Consider the following 5,971-nt stretch of genomic DNA (forward strand, 5'->3'; position numbering starts at 1 on the left):
AACATGCGATATAATACCACAAACAAACAGTTTTACTTCAAGCCAATGCAGTTCCTTTACTTTTCAACAATTTACAACCATTGAAAAGTAAGCAAGACTTGAATATGAAAGAGAATGATCACATGCTCACAATTGCATTTAGGCCACCACATCCTGTAGCTCCCTTGTACAATACTAAATTCCAGGCTTCAAGTTGGATTCAATGTCTTTTTTTTAAACGTCAGTGAGTTTTTTTCATGGCATTTTATTTTTCACCTACTCTAATAGCCAATTTTAGAATGGAAAATTCTCACGTTCCTAATACTGAATATATATGCCCAAGCAGTCACTTGTGAAAATAAGCTGCCGTCTGTTGAAGGAGAACAATATCAATGTTGCTGACGTGGGATAAAACATCACTAGAGACCATTCAAGACAGAAACAGCCAATTCTTTCACATTGGCAGGCTGCTGTTCTAGACCTATTAACACTTTTCCCGTGGTGGAAGAAGTATTCAGATCATTGACTTTAACAACACTCATAATAATCCTGTCTTGGTACCTTGGACTGTTAGGTTAATGTTATATTAGGTATTATTAACTTCAGTATGTTGATGCCCGGTAAGCTGCTTTGATGTTGTCGTTTTTTGTTTTACATCCAGGACCACGAGATAAATCTCAGGGCTTTCAAGATGATTGATGAAATAGAGAGAGAGAAAAAACTCTGTTTTCATTTTTCCCCTCTAACTATTTGATTTGTGTAAATCGTTTTGATGGCTGCAGGATGACTTTTGTATTACACAGAAAAATATATATATATTTTGCAAACCAGCACCATTATTTATCAAAAAGTATGTTATCATTTGTGTTTCAAAAGTTGCTAATAATAATCATGTTTATCATCATTTATATTAAGTTTTGCATTTTGCATTCTTGTACTCACTCTTAATTGTGAGTACGAATCCATTTATTTAATTATTTGTTTCTCTAATGGGTTAACTGCTACACGAAAGATGCTGAATATTCTGTTGTATTTTTTTACGACAATAAAGTTTCTTCGTTTTGTTCTGTTAGTCAGTATTTTGATACACATTTAGATTATAGCTAGATTGTGCAGGTGAATCTAACATTCTCAGAAAAATCATAGAAGAAGATTGTGTCATGCACGTTATTATTATTATTGTTTTTTCTCCCTATCCCTCCTGTGACCCAAGCAGTCCAGATCGTGAAACGATATACTGTACAGCTACACATACAGTAGTTGACCATTATCCAAATACCCAAAGGATTATTGTCATATTTTGTTTAAACACAGTACTTAGATTTCTGACGAAACCATTAGTGGCACAAAGATCCTTCCCCACACATACTTACAACATTACATACACACACATGGGCTTGTGATCATTCACATACACGCAACTAAAGCATTTGCTGTCTGTCCAAGTTTGCTCGTTGATTGAAGCCAAATGTTGTTGAATTAACTTGAAAGAGGGCAACGTTTCAACAAGAGTGTCAGACAACAAGAAGGACGGCCAGACAGAGGGCCAGGACCATAGAGATGGTTTGGCTGATTATTTGAAGCATGCCTTTTTTTTTCTTTTTTCTTTTTTACATATTTGTCAATAGAAAACATAAAGGAGGTGAAGAAAGACTTAACTGTGTATCATTTGTATTGAGGAGCAAATATAAAGTTAACACTGAATAAATAGAAAGATTTTAGAACATAACAAAACAAGTAGATAATGTTGCACACTATGATGTCATATAAAGAAGATGAAACTAAATAAAGTCTGAAAATAGGCTAATAATGAAAATCAATTGGCTTTAGCCTGGCAGTTTTCCTAAAACCATTTAAAAGCAAAGTAAAGAAATAAAAAGTTGTTTTCTAAAATTATTTAAAGGGATACTTTGGCAATTTTCAGCAGTAAAAAGTTAGTATTTTGTCTATCATGAATTTGATAACGTAATTATTTTTCTTGTACAATTAACACCTTTTTAAAAGGCATTTTGCCACTTGCTGTCTACTGAAAATCAGTCACATCACTTGTGCCGTGGCTAGTTGTTAGCTAAGCCCTTAACACGTGTTGTCATTTTCTGTCAACAGCAAGTGGCAAAATGTATTTTTAAAGTTGTCAATTGTACATGAAAAATAATGAAGTATCCCTTAAAAACAAACAAAACAAACAGAAAATGCAATAACAGGATTTTGTAAAACTGTATTTTTCAAATACTTAAAATTTAAAATATCTACATCAGATGTTAATCATTTGATTCAGCAATAGTCTTAAACTGAAAGATAGGTGGACTGCGGCGGCTCGTCAATAAGGCCCTGACTTATGTACTGAACGGCCAAGGTTAAAAAAAATAATAATTGTCATCAAAGAACAGTGGACCCAGATGGTCTAAGCTTTAACTTCACCCTTTCCCCCAAAAAGAATATCTATGCCATTTTAGAGTACTAGTGATGACAGTAAGGAAATTTGTGATTTGACCACGGCAGTAGAAATACAACTTATTACAACATGGGAAAATGTCTGTCTGCACTGTACATTATAAGGAAAGTAACAAAATGGCAGCAAAAACAACAACATAATGGCAAATGACTTGCATGAAAAAGGGCCACCAAATCTTGCCAACAAATGTAGCATTTATACTCTAAAGAATGTTTTTGTCCCTCAAAGCTAATAAAGAATTCCAGGAACTCAGTTGATATGTTTTCAATTTGACAACCAGTGATGTTGAGTATGAACTTTAATATCGATGAAGCAACTGCAAAGCGTAAGATGTGTTCAAATGTTACTCGCTAATTCCAGCAATTGCAACAAAATGCTGATAGCTCACTGCAAGATAAGTGTCAATCAAAGATGTGTGTAAAAAAATAAAAATAAAAAATAGGAAGAAAGAAAAGAGTTTCTATGTTCAAAGTGGGTAGGAGGAAGTTAAAACTTATCTAGTCCTACCCCTTATTTGTTTTATGTTGGTAAAATGATGAGGATAATGTATTTCAACAAAAGGAAATATATACAAGTACACTTTAACATACGCACATTTGCCAGCAACATAAATACATGAAATTCATTGGCATATACCACAATACATTTATAAATCATATCCTCATACTCACATATACAATTTTCATTACTCTCATACCGATACATCCAAAGAAATTACAGCATATATACAATTTTAACAGCTCATGTCTGATTTAAGCAATTTTTTAATTCAGATAGTGACTGACATCTTTTCAGGTCAGTTCCAAAATCATTCCACAAATTAATACCTTTTAGAGAAACACACCTTTGCTTAATATTTGTTCTTGTTTTAATTGTATTTGTAGACACTTGTACCCCTTATGTTATAAGGACTCTCTCTAATTTCAAACAGCTTCTGAGTACTGAGGCAGAGTAGATTGTTGTGTACTTTATACATTATTTTTGCTATTCTAAATTCAACTAAGTCATAAAATTTCATTGTATTTGATTTAATAAATTGAGAGTGAGTTGTTCTGTATATTTTGATTGATTTATAATTCTTATGGCTCTTTTTTGCAGTTTGAAAACAGGATCGGTGATCGTTTTATATGCGCTTCCACAGATTTCCACACAATAGGTCAGATATGGTAATAATATTGAACAATATAATGTGTATAATGATTTCTTATTCAGGATATCCTTAGTTTTAGAGAGTATCCCTATAATTTTTGACATTTTCCTTTTGACATTATATCTATGTGTGACTACCAACATATTTTTTCAACACCAATTCTGATAAAGACTAAATCTGACACTGTGTTAAATTGAGCTCTTTAAGTGTTGAATTAACACTGTGTTCAAGTGCAGAGAGGAAAGAGCAGGGCAACAGTTTCATGGCCAGGAGGCTGTTCCTCACACGATCAACAATGAACCAGGTCTCCTTTCAAACAAGCACCCTGGCATAATCTTTCACCATATGTGGAGGAATGTTATTCTTCTCTAGCTGGATTTGAGTACATGACAAAAATTTACAATAAATGTACTTGTTGTTCTGAACCTAAAAGTGTTCTCGTACCATATATTTTGATGTCTGAACTTGGTGGTTAAGATGGCCTGCCCAAGCGTAAAGGTTTAAAAGTTGGAATTCTGTTGAGATCAGGCCGGCTAGGCATTTCATTGTGCCTCCTCTAGGTAGTCTATTTCCATCATTCTAGTACCCCAGCAGGTTTGTGCATTGAACTAGGAAATTCCAAAACAAGAACAGGAACTGAGAGACATTTCAATACTACTTTTTGTTTTGATTGCGTTTTCATACAAACAATTCCATCTAGCATTTTCCTGTATACAATTCCCTCTACTGCCGCCAACAACTAAGCTGCAGTTGTGCAAAGATTTTGATTTCTCTCCACAGAAAGATGGAGTTTCGTCACATGATATGTGGCTTCTTGACTGCGCACCACACAATGTCAATCTTTATGAACCACCAAACTGTAAGATGTTTGAAACATGCCACTGATCTAATTCAAAGTGTGTCGTCTACTGAACCCTTTAACATGTAAATGTTTGTCACAGGCACTTTTAAGTACAGTATTTGTAATGCAACCCAAGACTATTAGTTTATCCACAAACAGCTGGAACAAAGCAACCCATATGCGAACCATCAAACTTAACTATGTCACTACAAAGTCGTCGATGAATCTGCTTTCCAGGTTTTCTTTCAGCAGTAAATTTGTCTGAGGGTTATTATATTGTGGTGCAATTTGTTAGCACTATATCACAGTGGAGTTACAGTGTCACTATGTGGCACATAAGCGTCATTGCAAGGGAGCTATTTTTTTTTCCTCATCTGTTATTTCAACATACTGTATAGGAATTCTATTAAATTACGATATTATATAATTATATTTGGAAAAATAAATATTCTACCTACATGTAGCTATAGTCCAAAACATAGGGCTATGTGTTTGGTCAAATGAAGACTATAACTTGCCTAGATGTGCGAATGTCAAGTGAAGTCAAATTTGTTTACTTGAATGTAATGTGACATGTACTGCAACATGTCAATCCTGTGACCACTGGTGATCAGTTCAGATCAGTGTCATGCCTCTCACCCTAATCAGATGAGATTGACTCCAGCTTCCTGTGACCATGAACAGGAAAATGGATTGATCTATATTACTGATGATTGTTCAAATGTGTCTAATGTGACATACTGGGAAAATAAAAAAATGGGGTATACCAAAAATGGTCTTGTAGGGACTTTGATCGAGAATTTCCAGACATTTCAAAGTCAAGAGAAAAAGTTGAGAGTGATGAGAGAAACCAATGCAAAGCTGAAAACATTTTTTTGTTTTCTTTTTGTATGTTGTAGTTGTTAGAAGGCACATTGGTAAGTGAAAAAGTAAGGCTGGTTTGCCAGATTTGTGGAGCCATATTTATTATTATGTATTATTAATACAGCACTGGAAAGCACATGTGTTCTGATATTTCTTAAAGAACTACAATCTCATCATCTGGTTCACATGGCAGCCAAATGACAAAGAATAAATATAAGCTGAAGCTTGATTTAAAATATTCTGTTATTGATATTGGACTATGTATTACATGACAAATAATATCGTAGGTGTGGCCTGTTCCTGTGCAGCCAAGTACAAGTGCAAGTGTAGTTGCAGGTAACCGAGTATGATTTGCATGGCACATTTGTGTAAATATATATTTTTTTTTTTTAAGTTAACGTGACCTCAAGCTGGCTCTTCTCTAGCACTGACTGACCTTTGGCAGTCTATGCCCCTCTGTTATGCCAAAAGATAGCTGTTTACTCCCTCTGTCCGCCTCGTCACCCACATGTGCCAGTGTCTGTGTTCATCAAAGGAAAGTAATTCTAAGGCGTTTTGAATTGTATGTTTAAATTTCAAACAGTTATCATCAATACTGTAACTCATTAGAGCAATTTGGTCGTTTACCTGTACTTCTCCACGACAGCCGATAGAGGCAGTGGTGGCTGTGTCGGAAGGCACA

This window comes from Vanacampus margaritifer, chromosome 13 (assembly GCF_051991255.1).
Source record: "Vanacampus margaritifer isolate UIUO_Vmar chromosome 13, RoL_Vmar_1.0, whole genome shotgun sequence".
Taxonomy (NCBI): Eukaryota; Metazoa; Chordata; class Actinopteri; order Syngnathiformes; family Syngnathidae; genus Vanacampus; species Vanacampus margaritifer.